General features: G+C 38.1%; 1 protein-coding gene across 3 annotated transcripts in view; it reads left to right on the forward strand.

Annotated features, from left to right (window-relative positions):
• Positions 1-19336, forward strand: part of ELAVL2 (ELAV like neuron-specific RNA binding protein 2) — a 130465-nt gene that overhangs the window by 71193 nt on the left and 39936 nt on the right. The gene's annotated exons all lie outside the window — the stretch shown is intronic.

Consider the following 19336-nt stretch of genomic DNA (forward strand, 5'->3'; position numbering starts at 1 on the left):
AAAATGTATTTAAATAGGTTGTTCGTGGTGTGTCAAATCAACTGACATATCTTCATGTATAAAATAATGGAGCTCCTCTGAATGATTTTTTGAGTCTTATATCTAAAATTCTATGACTTTTCTTTTGTGAACCTGAGTACTAGGTTAGCGCTTCTTAAACACAGTACCAAAGATTTTGCCATGCATGGTGTAGACAGCCTATTACATTCTCAAGCATAATGATTTGGGATCTCATCTCTTAAAATCTCAGCACATTAAACTAAGTTTGTTTTTAGACCCTTATATTCTCAGTATTTCTGGGCCTTTATTTCCGGGGTAAATCTCTTCATTCGTGCTACAATAGGATTAAGATACAGAATTGGCAGTACTGATTTGTTGTTGTGTTTACATCCATATGTTTCTTTTTGTAAGTGCTAGAAATCTTAAGCCTTTGCAGAAAGGCATGATAATGTTCAATGCATTATATCCCCCAGTTCCAGGTTCTAGAACATTCAAACCCGTACCTGATGTGCTGTTTAAAAGCAGAATGTGGAATCTCTGGGCTTAGCTTCCTGACTGTATTTGAGATTTTAATTCTTTGAATGTTTCTGGAAAACAGTATATTTGGCATAGTAATCAGTGTAAGGAAGATGTCTAATATTCTTTCCTGGCTTCTAGAGCTGGACAACAGGCTTTTTTAGAGTCCCTCCCTTCCTTTTTTGAGGGTTGAGATGTTGCAAATGGACCTAAGAGCCATATACACTAAACTAACTTTGATAATTTTGTGTAGTTGATAGTAGGCACCAAAGAAGGAAGAGTGAGGCTTAGCTCTTCTATAGGTTATAATGAAAGCAGATTTCAGGCCAGATTCTGCCATACATATGGACTTTTAGCAAGCAGGCCCAAAGGGATTGATAAAAATGTTCTGAAAGCTTGATAGAGTCCCAGTTCTGTTTTGTTGTTGTTGTTGTTGTTTTTTAGGTGCTGTGAACACACCTTATATGAAATGTTCACTTGAGACTGACAACATTCCACAGGTGGGGTTCTGTGCCCTCTCTTTGCATTATGCAAAAAAGAAATCCCTTTCATCAAAGACTGGAACTTGGGCCATTTAATATTTTAGGGTTTCTATCCATGGATTAAGCCACCTTGGATTTTTGTACCCTGTTGATACATGGGTAGGTAGTATTTCTAGACTAATTTAGCTCATCTACGTATCTTGAATGCCTTTAATTTTACCAATAAGACCCCATTTCTGACACTTATTACACTAATTAACAAATAACTAGCATACGGGGAAAAAACCTGTTTTGACATTTATTATGTAAATTAGCAGAGAATTGGTTGTTAATTTAGAGATGGATAGAAGACAGGCTTATACTAGTCATTTTTGGATTTTGGCCCTTACGTGTATTATGCTAGTCAACTACGCTGGGACTGTGCATTAATGATAGTATGTTGGGTGACCACCCATAGAAGTAAAGCGTACACTACTGGTGCACAAGTAACACCACACTGATTCATACCAGATTTTTTAAAAAAATTTTATTTTAAACTATGCATAAAACAAAATTTATCTTTTTAACCATTTTAAGTATATAGTTCAGTGGCTGTAAGCACATTCACAATGTTTTGCAACCATTATTACCTTTATCCATTTCCAGAATCTTTTCATCATCCCAAACAGGAACACTGTACCTGTTAAATAATAATTTCTCACCTACTCTACCCCCATTTTTTTTTTTTTCTGGTAACCATTCTGTTTTCTGTCTCTATGAATGTGCCTATTCTAGGTGTCTCATAATAAGTCAAATAATAAAATATTTGTCATATTCAAGTATTTAAAAAGTAAATTATAGTGATTATTTCAAGAGATATTAGTTTTTTTCATTTTGTTTTATTTTCCCTTGGACTCTGCAAATTTTATTTCTCTTTGTTTCCACAGGGCTTTGGGAACCAATTCCTCCTGCTAAAATAAATAGCTTACTTGTCTTTGATCTTATTTCTTGCCACTCTCCCCATAAAAAAGAATATCCAATTAACATACTGAATTTGTGCAATGTTTTATTTATTTATTTTATTTTATTTTACTAATTTTTTTTACATTCTGTGATATTGCAGAGCAGTTGGGTGGGAGGGGGAGAGGGGAAAGGGGAAGGAAATGGGATGGAAGAAGGAGGAGGGGTGGGATTGAGGCTTCCACAGGGGAGACCAGGGGGCTTCTAGCAGTGGCTTGGTCATTGCCAGGCTGCGTGCAGATGGCAGGGGGTTGTGGCAAAAGCCCTCGGCTTCCACCTCCTCAGCTCAGGAACCTGGGGCCCTTCTTGCTGTGGCTTGGTGGTGGATGCTGGGATGGTTGCTCATGTTGCGGGGGGCATGACCAAGACCCTCAGCCCCCCCCCACTGCCCCAGCTCAGGAGAGCCCAGGACATGTCCTGCAGCAGCTTGGTGATCATCGCTGGGCTGGTTGCTCATGTTAGGGGGGTGTGACCAAGGCCCTCAGCCCCGAACTGCCCTGGCTCAGGAGAGCCCAGGGTGCTTCCTTTGGTGGCTCAGTGGTTGTTGCTGGAGTGGTTGCGCTTGCTATGTGCAGTGTTTTATCAGATTACTGACTACTTGCAGGGACTCCATCTTTCCCCTTTGCAGTTGTTCAGCCTGATTCAGGCTTGTTTTATTCTTTTGGAAGTTGTTTCCGATCTCTGTCACACAGTAATGTCAGACCACCTGGAGGAAGAGGCAGTGGCATGCACAGCAGACTTGAGAAGAAGAACCTAAGTAGTAGTTTTACACCCCAGCGGTCTCCTCTGCCTTTATGCTCTTCTCCTTCCTCTTCGCATAGAGTCAGAGCATACAGGGATGCACATCTGTGTGGAGTCTTGTGAGCAACGTTCCCAGACTTCCTTCTCTTGGCCTCCCTTCATCTTCTCCTTTCCTGAGAATCTGATGAAAGTCTTGGCAGAAAGCCATTCCTCAGTAGAAGGAGACAAGAAGGGAAAAGTAGAAATGACTTTCTGTAGTTTTAGTTCTTTCTTCTAGTTTTTCTCACCCCTGCTCTAGTATTTCCTCTACCCACCCCTAAAAAAAAAAAATGGTAATCAAGCAACCAACCAACCAAACAGACTCACAGGGCAGAGCCATTCCTTTTTTTTAGACCACAGGAACAATTGTTGTAGTTAAAGAAGAATTACATATCATCCTAAAGCAACTTTGGAAGGCAGATGCTGATGTATGTTGAATTTGGAGGCCAGTGGTCTGTGGTCTATTTCTACCTTTGCATTATTTCAGATTCTGTGCTACTGAGTAGAACAGTCTTCCTTTTAAAATTTAGGTCTTATGTCTTGGCCTCCTGCCTTCTCTGTTGGCATCAGCCAAATGCCTGCTGGCTGCAGGAATGTCATTCCACACTTAGAGACTGTATTTATTTTCAGATGTTGGCTATTGACAACTGAAAAGCAATTCCATGTGTTGGGGCTTAACAGAAAGTGTCCCCCAAGTTGTTTGAGTTTAAAATAAAAACGGGGTAATACACTTCATGGTTAAGTTCTTAATTCAAGCTTTATGTAGATTTTTCTTCTCCCTACTGCCTACTTTGCACCTGTATTAGTGGAGAACTTCCAAAGGCCTCATTCTGGGATGAGGAAGATCTTCTACCTCCAAAGCTATAAGGTCTTGTCTGGTAATAGTGTTGGATTCCTGATTTCAAGTGGTGACTATCTGTTGAAGAGAGCCTGAGTCATGAAATACTCTGATAACATCTTGTGGCAGCATCTCATGGTTAGGGTGAGGTAGGGGTGGAGGAATTGGTCATACCTGTGGAGGGGAGATGCAGAATGTTCTAAAGTGCTGTTTGTTTTGTTTTTGAGCTAGGATGTAGAAGCAGTATGTATGGTCTGGTCCACTAATGATTTGTTGACTGTTCCATTTGATGGTTAATATTAAATACAATCACTTGTTTGAATGGAAATGGGAGAGGTATCTTTCAGTTTGTATGGCAGGATTTGTAAGGACCTTTATGGATCCAAGAGTAAGTTGTCTTATTCTTTCATTTTATTAGGACCCTTCCATATTGGGGAATTCTCTTTCCTGGTATATAGCTGGTAGGAGGGTAATTCTCGAAGCCAGTGGGGCATGTCCTCCCTGTCCTTGCCTGGGAGCCAGTAAGGGAACTGGAGTAAAGTCAATTAGGCATTTTGTCCCAGGACCTAGACTTTCTTAAGAAAGTGGTGGAAGGATGGGATGGCGATGGTGACCTTACCTGTCTGTTTTGTGATGGTGTTTTCACTTCCTACTTCTTAACTCCCTGGAGCCTGGTCCCCAGCCCCTTTTCATTCTGAAAACTCTGTGTACCTGTTTCAATCAATTCCTTTCTGCTACTTAGCAAGGGTCAATTTGCATTATTTATAATTTACAACTCTAGTGAAAGAATTTCTGTGTAATTCATGTTTCTCTTTCTGTCAGTTTACTTTTCACCACACCCAAAAGGGAAGCTTCTTAAATTTTTGTTGTTCTCACTTTGACTTATAAGAAAGTTTTGTAACTGTTTAGAAGTCCCTGTTTTGAACTTGTAGGCATTGTTGGCAAAGGAAATGTGAGAAATGTGCATGTATGTGTATTTTATAAATAAAATCACGTGTCAGTGTCTTTCAAAAGTTGACTCATATTTGCTTCACATTGCCAGTGCTGGAGGAAACCAACATTTTTGTATAATTATGCAGAAATAGGAAGTGCAATAAAGATACTTATATTCCCTCTCAAGTAACCTCTTGTGACTTCTCCCTCATTTGATACGTTTCCTGGTCACCACTTTCCTCCATGAGTGTGAGTAAGAACAACCTGAAGAATGGCTGAGATGACCAGCAGCAGTGGCATTCTCTGTGAGCACGTAGCAGGTCTTTCTGGGTGTTTCATGTCTGGATTTTAAGCTTTAGAGGTCAGTAATGTTTGGTGACTTCCATTGCTTACAGCAGCTGATGAGAGCCATAAGTCTTGTGAAAAAACAGACTTACTTGTGAATGACCTTTATTTATCCCCTGTTTTCTTAGTCATCCTTTAATTAAAACCCTTTGGTGTCCAGCCATGTGAGGACATACATATGCTTAGAGGCATTAAATTTCTGTGTCCCATGGGGTCAGTGGTATACGCCATCATTATCTCAATTGTTTGGACAGTTTTCAGTTCTCTGAAGAGATTAAAATCTAGTTTTATTTTTATTGATAGTATGTTTTATTCCTAACAAGTCACTGAGGCAGAATCATAAGGGTAAAAAAAACTTCCAGTTAGTTTTATGTTCTTACCTTGCAACCTATTAAGATGTTTGTGTAAGTGTAAAGGATTAGGATGGGATATCTGTTCAGGCAGCTTTAAGTGAAAACATGGTGGTGGGTGGGACAGAGGGATAACCTGGCCAGGATATCACCCGGTTTTAGAGGATGATTTCAGAAAATCTTTGCTTAACACTTTAATGAGGCTATGCATTCTGCATTCAGAAAACATACTTTTTAGGGGATTGTGCAAATATACCTTAGCTCTAGGTCATTTGATTTGTGTTTCCTTAGAAATTTTGCTTTTTTTTTTCTAAATTCCTGGATGAAAATGACAGCATGTAACTGTAGGAGCAAGATATCTTTGTAGGGAATAATGGCGTCAAGAATCTTGGTGGGCCGACCCTGTGGCTCACTCGGGAGAGTGCTGCGCTGGGAGCGCCGAGGCCGCGGGTTGGGATCCTATATAGGGATGGCGGGTGCGCTCACTGGCTGAGCGCGGTGCAGACGACACCAAGCCAGGGGTTATGATCCCCTTAGCAGTCACAAAAAAATAAAAGGAATCTTGGGGCTGCAGTTAAGACTGTGAAGTGATAACCTTAGTGGTAAGGTTTAAAATTTGACTAAAAACAATCATTTAATAAAATTTGGTAACTGAGATAGTTATACTGTCATTAACCTTTAGTGTTTTGTTTCTGGATATTCAGCCCAGAGTCTCAAGAATTGCTAAGAAAGAGAAGAAATTCTGAGTTAATTTCCATGTTGTAAGAGTGGAAGGAGTATCATTAAGATGGTTAAGTAGCATAGAATACTTAATTGAATCTTTTAAGTATATGTTTACATGATCTTTCATATGTTGGAGGCTTAAGGAAGAAAGTTTGTTCCTCTCCCTTCCTTGAAAATAATGCTGTTTGGAGGCATTCAGTCTTAATCTGAAATTTTTACACATATACAAGTCACAGCTATTGATAGGACATAGCTTTTAAAGCATTGTACAAGTTCTGCTTCCTTTAGTTAGTGTTGGATGTGATTCTGTGGGGGCGGGGAGGATAAAAAACTAAATGTAGTATGAGAGTTCTTCAAAAAATTAATGGAAAAATGGAATTAAAAGATGATACAAATCCTTCCACGAACTTTTGAACACCCCATGTGTAGTAGGCTTTTGAGTTAAAACAGTCCATTTCAGTGTATGTCTGTTTTCTTGCTAGAAAATATTCTTGCTTGGGGAAAATAAATTTAGTAATCTAAGTATAAATGGAATAGCTTAATGTTGGTGTCAGGGAAACCTAGAATAAGCACTTAAAAGGTGGTGTTGTATTTGGGAGTAGTGCTTGACTAGAAAGTGATCTGGAAGCATACATAAGGTATTTCAAGTTTTTTCCCCAAATAAAGGAGATTAGTTTATAATATGCAACTATTTGGTTCCCTTCCCCTTTATAAACAGCAAGGAAGAAGTTGTCAGCAACAAAATAGTAAAACTCCTTGACACTAAAGGCAGTATTGGATATTGGAATGAGCTGAAAAACTAGTATTTAATGAAAGCTTCATTTCTTTGAGTGGTGTACTTGTAATTGAATACAGCATTCTACGGTGTGGGAAGGAAGCTCTTCAAGACTGACTCTAAAACACAGGTTTGAATTTATTTGTGAAGCTTACTTCACAAGGGTAAGGTGGAGATGATGGAATCAGAGAGAGCACCTGTAAGTCAAGAATAACTTCAGTAACAGCTGATAAAAGGAAGCGTCATATTAAAAGTTTTTAAGATGAATTAAGGTGTTCTTGAATGAGACCCTTTCTATCCTCTACCCTGCTATAGATTCATGGGTACTTGAGATGATGAAGTGGTAATAAGTTAAAAAGTTTATTTTCGTGTTTAGGTTCCTTCTGTTTCATTGGAGGGATGTATCCAGAACTAACAGCAATGACCCATGTGTACTAAGTTTCTTAGTATATGATTTAAAAATTTTATTTTTAATATATGTTTAAGTCCATGGTAAAAGTCAAGCCTCTGTGCTTCAGTGTGATGTATTCGGTGTAAGGGGTAATTTACTACAATGCTGATGTGGCTGGTGCCACAGTACTTTTGTGTCCCAATGATCCTTGTCTAGGCATACCTTTTAAGCATTTACTTCTTCATCAAAGTGTCTTTGTAAATTTTAAATTTGGAGGATCACAATGGCTCATCCTTCCAACTTTTAAACCAGGTGATTCGGGAAGAAATGCTTATGTGTGGTATGAATGTAGCAATCATAGGAGCTACACCGTTTTGCATTTCTCTTAAGAAGCCATCTATTAATTGGTGGGCAGATTGCCCTGTGGTCTGAGTGGTTTTTTATAACATATGCTGTCCCTTAGCAAAAACAAAATGGATGTTTATTTCTGTCAGGGGACCTCTTTGACTTAATTTGTAGCCATAGGTCCTTCTGACTCGCAGCCTTTACAACTTATTTACCATGTACAGCTCAGCTTCTTCTGTAGATTGCGTTCCATTGGGATTCTTGCCCCTTTACTGCTTCTGAGAGAGCTTCTTGAGGTTCTTGAAGCTGTGTCCGTAGTATTTAAATAGATTCCTTTTATACTCAGCATTTATACCCTAATCTGCCCAAACACAATTGGTGTTTCTTCTAAGTATAAAAATCTGTGCATTTGTGTGACTATTTTAAATTTAGGGGGAGAAGAAAATGTTCCTCATACCCTCTTGAAAATGGAACTGCCTATCTTTGTTAAATATAAACTAAGCAAAATGACCTGTACAAAGAGAATAAAAATTATGCTATTTTTTCCTAAATCTTTGTGTTGATCGGGGACAATGGATACCCTTTGGAAACTTACTTCATCTTTGCTAAAAATATCAGTAATTTAATTCTGTTCTTTCATTTTGAAATAAAATGAACTAAAATGGACAGTTGTCCCCAGGTGGAAGCCTTGTATATATCACTTTATGGCAAACATCTTATCAACAATACAGATAACATAAAATGGTGTTTTTATATTATTGAAAGTTTCTTCTGATCATGTGATTCTATCTACTGTTCCCTTCTTAATGACCCAGGCTCTTTCCTTCTCTCTCTTTTTTTCAAACTTGGTGTCACCTTATTATACATGAAGGACTTAGATATGTGCATGCATTCAGAAGTCATGTATAATTTTGCCATTGCTGCATAAAATGTCAAAATAAGGTTTGTTAACAGTTGTGGTAGTTTCTTCCCACTGATGGTAGTTATTAATGCTTTCTGTCCACTCGTAATAGCAGCTCAACTGTGGAAAAAAAGGATTGAAGTTCACATTTTTACAGTTACATGAAGGAGGTCTCAGAAAATCATAAGCCTTCCCTGGAGCAATCATCTTGGGTTGGCTTTTTTGGTGGCTGGGGTAATCCGTACCTGTTGGATAGATGAGTATAGATAAAGAATATTTGTGAGACAGGGAATGGTGCATTGTATTAATCTCTAGGTACTAACCTATAATTCAGGAAGTTCCTTGCTCGCTTGTTACTTCTCGGGAGGTGAGAGGTTATCATGCTAGGAGGTATAGACGTTCCTTGGGCCCAAGGGATACCTTTGATTTCAGTCCTCGTCCTTATTCTAGAAGGCCTACTGAAGGAAAGGGTACCTGGTTCAAAAGTTTGATTTTGGGGGTAAGGGGCCTTGTGTTAATTGAGTCAGCCATGCTCATTCTGAGCCAAGAATTTATTTGGCAGAGGCTCAGAGGAGGGTAGCATGAGCAAAAGGTTCTTGGAGTAGAAGAGCTGGGTTGGGGTTTCTTCAGATGAGAGGCTAGCCATTTAGGATTGGGGCACTTTGTAGGGACTTGGGAAAGAGGTGGTGGGCTTTTATCCTCTAATCTTTGCTTTTATTTATTTATTTTTTTAGTTCTCCTTGACCCTAGATCTGTATCTCCTCAGTGACTGTTCCAGGCCACCAAAGTTAACGTCCCCAGGCCCCTCCTGTCTCTTTCCTTCTTGCACCTCACTGCTTTGTGCATCCTGCAGTCTGACCACTGCAAACCTTCACGTGGGGCAGCCCTGCTCTCAGGTGGAAAGTCAGCTAGTTTACCTCTGTGCAGACTACTTCCTATTCAGCCTGCCTTTGGCCTGACCATCTCTTTTATATCTCTCCAATTCATTCTTCTCTATGTGCCTACCCTTAATTTCTCTGTCAAGAAATGCCTGAATTTCATCTGTGTTTTCTTCCCTGTCCCCTCCCCCAACATAATAGCTGGTTGACTGTAGGGGTTTTTTCCTTATATTTTATTTTTTTGAAACATAATTGATTACACATATTTGTGGGGTACAGAATTGACTATCAATTCCTTGCATACAATATGTGATGATCAAATCAGAATAATTAGCATATTCATCATTATAACATTCTTTGTGTCCATTAACCAATTTCTGCCTAACCCTCTCCCCTGCCCCTTTCCCACCTCTAGTAGCCACAGTTTTGTTCTCTTCTGAAAGTTCAACTTTTTGCCTTCCTTCATTCTTTCCTGCCTTTCTTCCTTCCTTCCTTATTTTTTAGCTCCTACTTACGAGTGAGGACATGCCGTATTTCTCTTTCTACATCTTATTTTGACACACTGTAGATTTCTTTTTCAAGTTTGTCCTGGATAAGCATGAAATGAAAACCCAGTGATTAACCTTACATGTTCCATGTTCATTAGGTGCCTACGTCTCCCTTGCTTACTGTGGGACTTTAGGTTTTTGAGCATCATAGAGGGAAGAAACCATGTGGTTTTGATCCCACCTTCTTTTCCACAGCTACAAAATCATACTATGCGTATGAAAGCATTTTAATGCAATCTGCTGAGGAGAGAAGTGTCTTGTGTGGGAGACAGTTTTGGCAGGAGCAAACATGTTTGGCTTAACTGTAAGAATTGCTTTCCGAGTTTCTGGAAAAGGAGTATGTAAATCAAGGCCTGTTTTAAATGAATCTCTTTATAATGCAGATATCGTTCATCTATCTGTTTTGTAATGATTTCTTTTGAGGGTTTAAATAGTTTGTGCACCTGCAGGATGTAGTTCCTTTTCTTCTAGGCTTTTTCCTTTTGTATGTAGTCTCTTGGATGGATTAAGAACTGTAAAGTTCCAATCGATTGATTTTATGACAGAGAATAAGAAAAAAATGCAGGTGTATTTGGAGATTATAAATATTCTGGTTGGAAAGTTATGAACTTTGGGTGCACAGGATACAGCCTCAAATTAATACCCAGGCTTGGCCAAAGGTCAATCCAGGCTTCAAAACCTTTCTAGCTGTATGCCTTTGATTAAGTTAGTCAGCATCTCTGAACCTCCAATTTTATATCTATAAAATGGGTACAGATCTACACAGAGCTTTGTTGTGAAAACTAAATATGAATGTATGTAATGTTAGGATCATAAGTTGCTTGATAGCATTTTAGTTAGGCAGTGGTATTGTTTGCTTCCAGGCAGCTAGAAATAAGCACTTACTTATTTTGTTCAAGAAGAAAATTGGTCTCTAACAAGTATTTTTTTTTGGTTATGTGGACCTGGTGGTATTTGTATGGTCTGATGTTTCCCATTCCTCTGGACAAAATAGGGAGCTCTTCATAGTGGTTTGGAAGACTCTTTGACATAATTTCAAAAAGGACGCTGAGCTAATTATAGTGCTTAGGGCCTTTAATTTTTTTCTTGCAATATCTGAATTAAAAAATCTGTTACAGAGAGAACAACATTAAGAAGCTGTATACTGCTTCTCGTTGGACTGCGTACTGGTTTCTTTGTGTGTGTGCATTTGTGCGCAGGCATGATAGAGAGAGAGAGAGAGAGAAAGAGAGAGTGTGTGTCTGTGTGTATGTGTGTGTGAAGATTGACACCAACTGGTAACACAAGCAACAGCAGATGCCCTTTTTACTACTGCAGTTAACTGGTTTCCCTCTTGCCACAATACTATTTTGAGGAATATAGTTCCTTTGCCCTCATCCCGAATGATATTTACTTAAAGGACTCCATTGCCTCTTGAGTAAGCACAAGATAAAGCAGATAACATAAGCCCATGTTAAGAGGTGAGGAAATCTGTATAGAGTTAATTATAATTAACAGAGAAATGAGAACATTGCAGCAGACCCAAGCCTTTAACTGAAAGTAGATTGTGTGTTAGCTCATAGTTGTTAATGTCCTAACTTTTTTGTGTGTCCTTTTTTTAAATTTTCTAACTTTTTGGCCACCTGAATGATTTTTGGCTTTTGCTCTCATCACATTGGCAGCTTCAGTATTTGAAGATAGAACTGCTGATATTTATTTTAGAACAGAAAATTTTCTAACTTTTTGGCCACCTGAATGATTTTTGGCTTTTGTTCTCATCACATTGGCAGCTTCAGTATTTGAAGATAGAACTGCTGATATTTATTTTAGAACAGCTATCTACATCAATAAGTAATGGAACTGGCTTTTGGGTTTTTTTGTGATGCTGCGATGCTACACTATCTCACTCATGCTTTCGAGCTAGAGAGCCTGCACCAAGTTAAAGTCTTATCCTAAGATGTGTATACTAGAGGAATTGGTTTGTCTTACCACTTCAGATAAAGATAATTTTTCCTAATCTTCCTGGTCTTAGATGCAAGACATCTTAGTACCCAGTGCAGTATTTGATGAGAATTTAGAGGATTTAATAGGCTGTTTCTGTTCTTGATAGCCTAAGACAGAATTGTGTGGGAGTTCTTAATGTCTGAAAATGTGATATATTAAGAACCCACAGTTTTGCCAACTTAAGCAAGGTCACGCTGCATTGCCAGCAGATTCGTAATTACTGGGACTGAAGCTATAGGAAAATAAAGCTCTACCAGTTGCATAATCAGGGGACAGATATGGCCATTAAAATTAACTTGAAAATGGCCTGATGCTAAGGACATTAATTGCTCCTTCTAGAATTAGGCTGCTTAGGTAGTATTTACCATATTATCATTATTTACAACTTTGGTTTCAGCAGAAAAGTTATAATTTGAACTCTTTTGTATTATTCAGTATATCTGTAAGGTCCTGAAAACTATTTAAAAATATTGGGGACTTTCAGTCTGAGGCCAGCTTTATTAGCATTTGGGTGGAAGATGAGTCTTGGAGTGAGCCATCTGTTTTCTGTATTATGTGAGTGTCTAGGTTGAATTCTCTCTTCTTGTGATAATCCCTGGTAATGTCCTTTGGGAAGCTGGTAAAAAATGCTGCGAGCTTTCAAGGAGGCTGGCTGGGGCTGGGGTAATAGAACCTGACCAGTCTTCCACCTCACAATTTTGTCTTACTAATTTGAGGGCAGCAAGGAGGATCAGTTTAATTTGACCTGAGTTAGTTGAGTGTTTAAATGGAAGCACCCGCTGCATCTGGTTTACTACATTTGAGGAAACTCAGGCTAAGTCAGGAATTAAAATTTGGAGAGAAATGTGACTAGAGAGGATTGTATCCCTGTGTTCTTCCAAGATTCTCTCAAACCTTTCCCCTCTGTGTGGTACCCACATGGTTTTGCTACATATCAGAGCTGAGATATTAAGAAAGCTACTTTGTAAAGTCTGGTACAAGTTGCTTTGCTGCCAGAGTTGCAGTGCACAGCCTGTCTGAACAGACACACGTAATGAGTGCCCAAGAACAGAAAGTCCATCTGAAGAAATACAACACATTTGCAACTTTATTGTGTGTTTAGGGGAGTAGGAGAGAAGAGTGTTGCAATGAGAGAACTGGGTCTTTATTCAAAAACAAAAAATTTCCCCTGTTGGAATGAAACCTTCTTTTCCCAAAGCAAATTATTTGCCTTTGTGTTGTTGTTGTTGTTGTTGTTGTTAAGGTATGCAGTTTTATACAGGGGCTGTGTTTGGAGACAGCAAGTCTTTTCATTTTGCTTTTTTTCAAATGTTGCATTATTAAACCCTCAGGTTGCAAGAGTCTTAACTTGACAGAGAGGACCATCGTGACCTGTTTTTGCTAACTGTGGGATTTAGAAAAGATTCATGCTGCTTTTATTCGCTTTTATTTCATAAAACATTACTACTGCTCTAAATGAAATAATAGATACACATCAATCAGTGTAGTCACCTTTTATTGTTGATTCAACTACCAGGTTTTTACAGAATTCACTCTGCATTTTATTTGACTTGCACATGAATAGTCTCAGCAGACTTAATTATATTAGTGAAAAAGCACTTTCAACAAAATTATATGCTGACATCCCATAATTCATACTTACAGATTTGTGAAACAGATTTATGTAAATCTATCAAATTACTCTAGATAACATTTTTTAAAATTGAGATTTTATTTTAATGACATTTGTAGAAAATTCATGTGAATTTTTACAGGAACTATTTTTAAAAATGTATTTCATATCACTCCCTTATGAAGACCAAATACTGTAACATTTGAGCATCTTGTCTGCACATATTCTATAATCAGTCTGGTACAATGTAGGGACATGGGAAGCATGTTTATAGGGGCAACTCCCAAACCATAATCTCCTGGAAGGCAGGCACTGCTGTTCCTTTGTCATTCATTCATTCATTCACTGAGCATTTAGTTAATAATCTGTGCTGGGGTCATCTTTGTCAGGAACTTGCTTGAATTTCCCTTGCTCAACCGTCTAGTAGGGGAGGGGGATCCAGATGGAATCAATAACCATATGTAGTAAGAAAAAGGTATAACATAAGAGGCTGTGGGAGAACTAGGGAGGAGCATTGAACATTTTGAACGCATTAGGGGTGGAGCAAGTTGTGGCAGGCAGTGGTCTCAGAGAAAGTCTCAAAGGATACATGGGAGTTCACCAGTTCCAGGTGTGCTCCAGTCATAGGGAACTGAATGTACATTTTAGGGTAACTGTGTAGGAGTAGTGGAAGCTGAGCTAAAGTGGAAGTAAGCAAGAAGCTGATGATGACCAGCCCTAGAAACCAGAGCATGGTGAGATGTGTCTTTTAGGAACATCACCTGGCGACATTATAGTGGTAGATGTCTGGTTTTGGAGTTAACAGAGTGTGGGGAAGGGATGATTGGTTAGGATAGTGTAGCAATAGTTTGAGCCAGAATAATACACAAGAACCGTGCTAATGCAGAGGAGGAGGGGCAGGATTAGCCGGTAGAACTGGCAGGATGTGTGGTACCTGTATGGTTGAACTTGAGCTGAAACAAATCTATTTGCAGATCATAACTGATGGACTATGAGCTACTTCTTCAAGTCTGGGATCTCATGTTACCTTCAGGATGAGGCCCATCTGACCACTGTTTGAACAGCAGCCCTCCCCCTCTTCTTCCTACTCTCAGCCCCTGCTTCTTTCTCCTTAGCCCTTCATTTCTTGTAATAAACTGTAGAATTTGTTCATTTGTCTCCCCCTGTTAGTATGTAAGCTTTATGAGTAGGAATATTTTGTGTTTAACCTCAGGGCTGCAAAGAAGGGTTTCTATAATTGTTCAACAAGTGAATGCTAACGTAGGTGAGAAGTTTGTAGAAAGATGTTTTGTTTTTGGTGGCTGGCCCTTTCAGGGATCTGGACCCTCAACCTTGGTTTTACTGGTACCGTGCTCTACCCATTGACCTAACTGGCCAGGCTGACTTTTTTTATTAATACAAAATTTTCATCTTCCACAATTTCATGTTGACAGGAGTCTCATTTAATATTGGTTGGATAAAATTAAATTAATGTGCCAGGATTATAATCAAGAATCAAGGTGGTCTGTTGCCTGTACCTTTAAACCTGAGGAGGTAATTTGGTATTCTGAACATTGGTAGTAGAAATAGAAAAGACTAAATAAAGTGACCTTTAAATGAAACAGGTCCAGAAGATTGTGGATTTTTAATTAAAATATGCAATTAAATTTTTAATTAAAGTATGCTATTAAAAGCAATGTAGGTGGCAAGGGAATGGCTGATGCTTTGAATTACACACAGTTTGGGATAAATTGGCATTTACTGTGATTCTCATAGTAGTACTTTGTCACTCAATGGGTTATCTTCCTGCTCTGACCCCCACACAGCTCTTGATGGTTCTTGGTCTCATTCAGAGGCCTGTGGAGTGTTTCAGCTCTGTGTTGTAGATCACTTGACCATGGTTCTAAGCAGCCTGTTTATAACTGTTCTCCTTGTACTGGGAGCATTTTATAAGTGATTTTCTAGCTCTGGTGAAGGAAGGGATCTTTTTTTTTTTTGTGGAGTATATGTTAGATTAAAAAGGAGAGTGCAAAACAAAAGGCATTCACACACAAGGGTGTACAGAATACATGTGCTGACATGCAGTATTGACCTGGAGTTTCAGTACTGGGCAAGGGTCATAGGTGGGATGACTGCTCAGACAGCTTCCTTCATAGAGAAGTTCTAGAATTGCTGACATAGTTGTTAGAACCGTGACTTGGATGAATGGTTTCAAAATCCTTAAGAGCATGTGACCACTGGTAGCTAGTGAGGACTGCTGGGGACAAGTTGTGATGACCCTGTTCTTAATGTTCAGTTACCAGGGGGAGTTTTTTGGCTTCTAAAGACAGAATTTGTTTATCTTAAAGTCTTTGGTCAGAATTTTCTTTTAATCGTATTGGTTTTCATAATGGTTATACTTAGAATTTAAATGTAGAGCTTTATAAAATTTTTAAAAAAGTGATTCTTGGTTTTGGTATTATCAATATGCACATTCTAAATTCAGAGTGAGTTGAAAAATAGATTTGGATGATATGGGTAAATGACGCTTGGTTTCCAAGCCTTTTCCTGTGGCTCATGACTGTTACAAGTGTGGGAAAAGTGGATCCAGGCTGGGTTTTTTTGTTTGTTTGTTTGATTTTTTTTTTTTTTTGATTTTTTTTTTTTTTTGATTTTTTTTTTTTTTTGATTTTTTTTTTTTTTTGATTTTTTTTTTTTTTTGATTTTTTTTTTTTTTTGATTTTTTTTTTTTTTTGATTTTTTTTTTTTTTTGATTTTTTTTTTTTTTTGATTTTTTTTTTTTTTTTTCCAGATTTGACTTGCTACTGCTTTTATTTTTTTAAAATCTGCTCTCATGTATGATAACCAGAAATATGCACTATATAAATAAGATGCAATTTACGTTGTCATAGGAATGAATAACAGCATAGAAATTCATATGTAGTGGAACTGATATTTGCACAAAAAGTACAGAAATTTGAGATAGTGGGCAACCAAGAAGCAATTTTTTTGTGGTAAAACTCTGTCAGAAAATGCCTGGTTACATTATACTTCAGGCATATTGAAGATAGTCAGGTATAAACTAGTAGTGAATTGAGTACAGAAGAGCACAGCATTTGAGAGTCCTGGATGCAAGGCCTGACTTCACTCCTTACTGCCTGCCTGTTTGATTTGTAAAAGCTGATCTTGCCAGGCTTCAGATATCACCTCTACCTGATAGAAGAATCTGAATATCGAACATGATTAATGTGAGGCTACAGTGAAACAGTACAATACCATGTAGCTGAAAGGTGAGAATGGGGAGAATCTTGCCTATCTTGCTATGATATGTGATGGCTTTATCTATTTTAAGCATCCAAGACATATTTGCTGACTTGACAAACTCATACAATGAAAATCTGTAAAGTCCCTAACTCCCTCGTGTTATAATGCCAACATTTTAATGCATCAACAACAGTGGATTTAGGAATGCAGCCTTTTAGTAGCAGATACCCCCTTCCATATTATTTTGCTTAGGGTTATAGTAAAATTTTGCTTACCTCTAACATATTCTAATTGATGGGTAGCACTCTTTCTAATAATACCACTAGGCAAATTAGAAACTTCTTATGAGGAGGAGAGAGGTCATTTGGGAATAAATAGTGTCTGAATTTAATCCATTTACGGGTGGTAGAAATTTGACTGACTCATTATTAGCTACCCATGATTGCTTGAGGGAGTCAGGTCAGAGACCCTTTCAGTGGTTGGGCCCTCTGATGGTGATGTTGATGATGATAACCTTTGGTTAAATAAATAACACCATTAAGATTCTCATTCATTCATTTAGCAAACCTGTGAGTGCCTACAGAATGCTGAAAGAGCGCAGAGGCCAGCATAGGAGGCAGCTGGAGCAGGGCAGACTTTTCACTATCAGGCGCTGCTGTGCCTGAGACTGACTCAGGAGGCCAATGAAGTGTTTTTTTGAAGTGATGGATAAGATTTTAGAAAAAAGACTTCCATATATATCTTACAAATGCAGCTGTAAAAAGGCAGTCTTCCCTGCAGAGTCACTTCACCTGCTGCTTGGCCCGTTTTAGGGCTCCCAGAAGCCCTGTTGTAGCCCCAGGTCATCTCTCACCATGAAAACAGTGATTTCAGGGGGAAAAAGGAATTGGTAAAGGGACTCGAAAGTCAACTACATTGTGTATGTATTGATAAATTAAAATTAAAAAAATAAAGCCAATCTCTGGTTTAAAAATAAAAAACAAAATAAAACAGTGATTCCTCAACCTGGTAGTATGCTAAAGTCACCAGGATTTTAAAAAGCTGGTATCAGTGTTTCATAACAGACCAAAAAAATCAGAATCTTTGAGCGTGGGATTCAGGCATTTTTTTTTTTTTTTTTTTTTAAAGCTTTCTACATGATTCCATTGTGCAGTGAAGGTTGAGAATATGCTGATTAGAAGTTGCTAAAATGCAGGTGAATGGATAGTGCAAATATAAAGGAGAATTGGACTCTTTATGCTGGTATAATGGATAATTTGATTTATTTTGTCATAGGATAGCAGTGTGACAAAACTACACAATATGATGTTTGGCTTGCCTTTTCCTTTTCACATTATATTTGTACCATCTTCCTAGTTTAACTTTAAATGAATACACTTAAACTCCTTAACATGTACTATATATGTTATTTTCCCTCACATTACCTTTTGACCAAGGTGATCTACTTTCATCAATGAATATCCTCATCATTGCCTCAGCAACCTAGTTTGGTAGTAATTATTCTCATTTTACACATAAGGAAGTTGTGGTTCAGAGAGGTTAAGTAGCATCTTCAAAGTCACGCAGTTGGTAAAATGGCAGAGTCAAGAATGGAACTCCTCTGTCTCTAAAGCCCATATTCTTTTCATCATAAGCTGGTTCCTTGAGCAGATTTTGTTAATGTTCAACCAATTTGAATCCTGCTCAATGACAATAGAAGTACAACACATTTTTAGAAGAGGACACTGTGCATGTAGTAGACACATGATAAATGTTTGTCGAATAGCAAAGAGCTGAATGTTTGAAAATACAGTAGTTTCACATATGACTTTTTTTATAAAACTGTAAGATAAAAACTCTGAATTTTAGTGTGAGAGAAACAAAGTGAACTTAGTTTTTAGCTCCCCCCTCCCCAATCTTTTTCAAAAACAGGAAAAAATATATTTTGATAAGACGGCGTATGTTAGCAATGATTATTCCAGATTGTGATTGTGGTCCTCAAAATAAAATCACAAGTTTTCATGCTTACTAGGTATTGTATTTAGCCTTCTCTTTTCATTTGTGTGGTAACAAGGAACCATATTAGGATAACCAGGTTGGCAATCCTAAATACCCATATTCATAACCACTTGGACCTACAGTGCCCATCAAGAACAAATCCCTCACTTTCCTATGAAACTGATGCAAAAATGATATTTAATAAGAGCATTTGGACCTTTACTGAGCATTTTCCAGGAAATCGTCAGTTATTTTGTTTTGACTTTTAGTGTAGTAAACTTTTCTTCTGCCCTTTTTTGTCACCTTTTCAAACTGAGAAACTTTTCCTTAGTTGAAATATTGAGGCCTTTGGGATTGACTTTATTGGTGTGTGCATTCCATTGATTCCAACTACTTGATATCATTTTCTGAGAGTTGGGGCATCGTTGAGCTAGTGGTGAGAGGGCTCAGATGATAGGAGGAAAACAATAACAAAGACTTATTTTGAAGCAACTCTTACTCAAAACATTTTCTCTGTTTTATTTTTGTTTATGCTCTTTTTCTTCCTTTCCCACATGTTCTCGTTGGCTTGGATGTCATCAGTGTAAATCTTTATGTTCCTATTTCCCCATATTCCTTATCTATATCATAAAACTCCCTATAGAAAATTTGATTGCATTTATTCAAAGAAGCCCTCCTCTAAAATAAAAGTACGTGTACATGTCTACACACACACACACACACACACACACGTATATA

This window comes from Galeopterus variegatus, unplaced genomic scaffold, assembly GCF_000696425.1.
Source record: "Galeopterus variegatus unplaced genomic scaffold, G_variegatus-3.0.2 Scaffold315, whole genome shotgun sequence".
NCBI classification, from domain to species: Eukaryota; Metazoa; Chordata; class Mammalia; order Dermoptera; family Cynocephalidae; genus Galeopterus; species Galeopterus variegatus.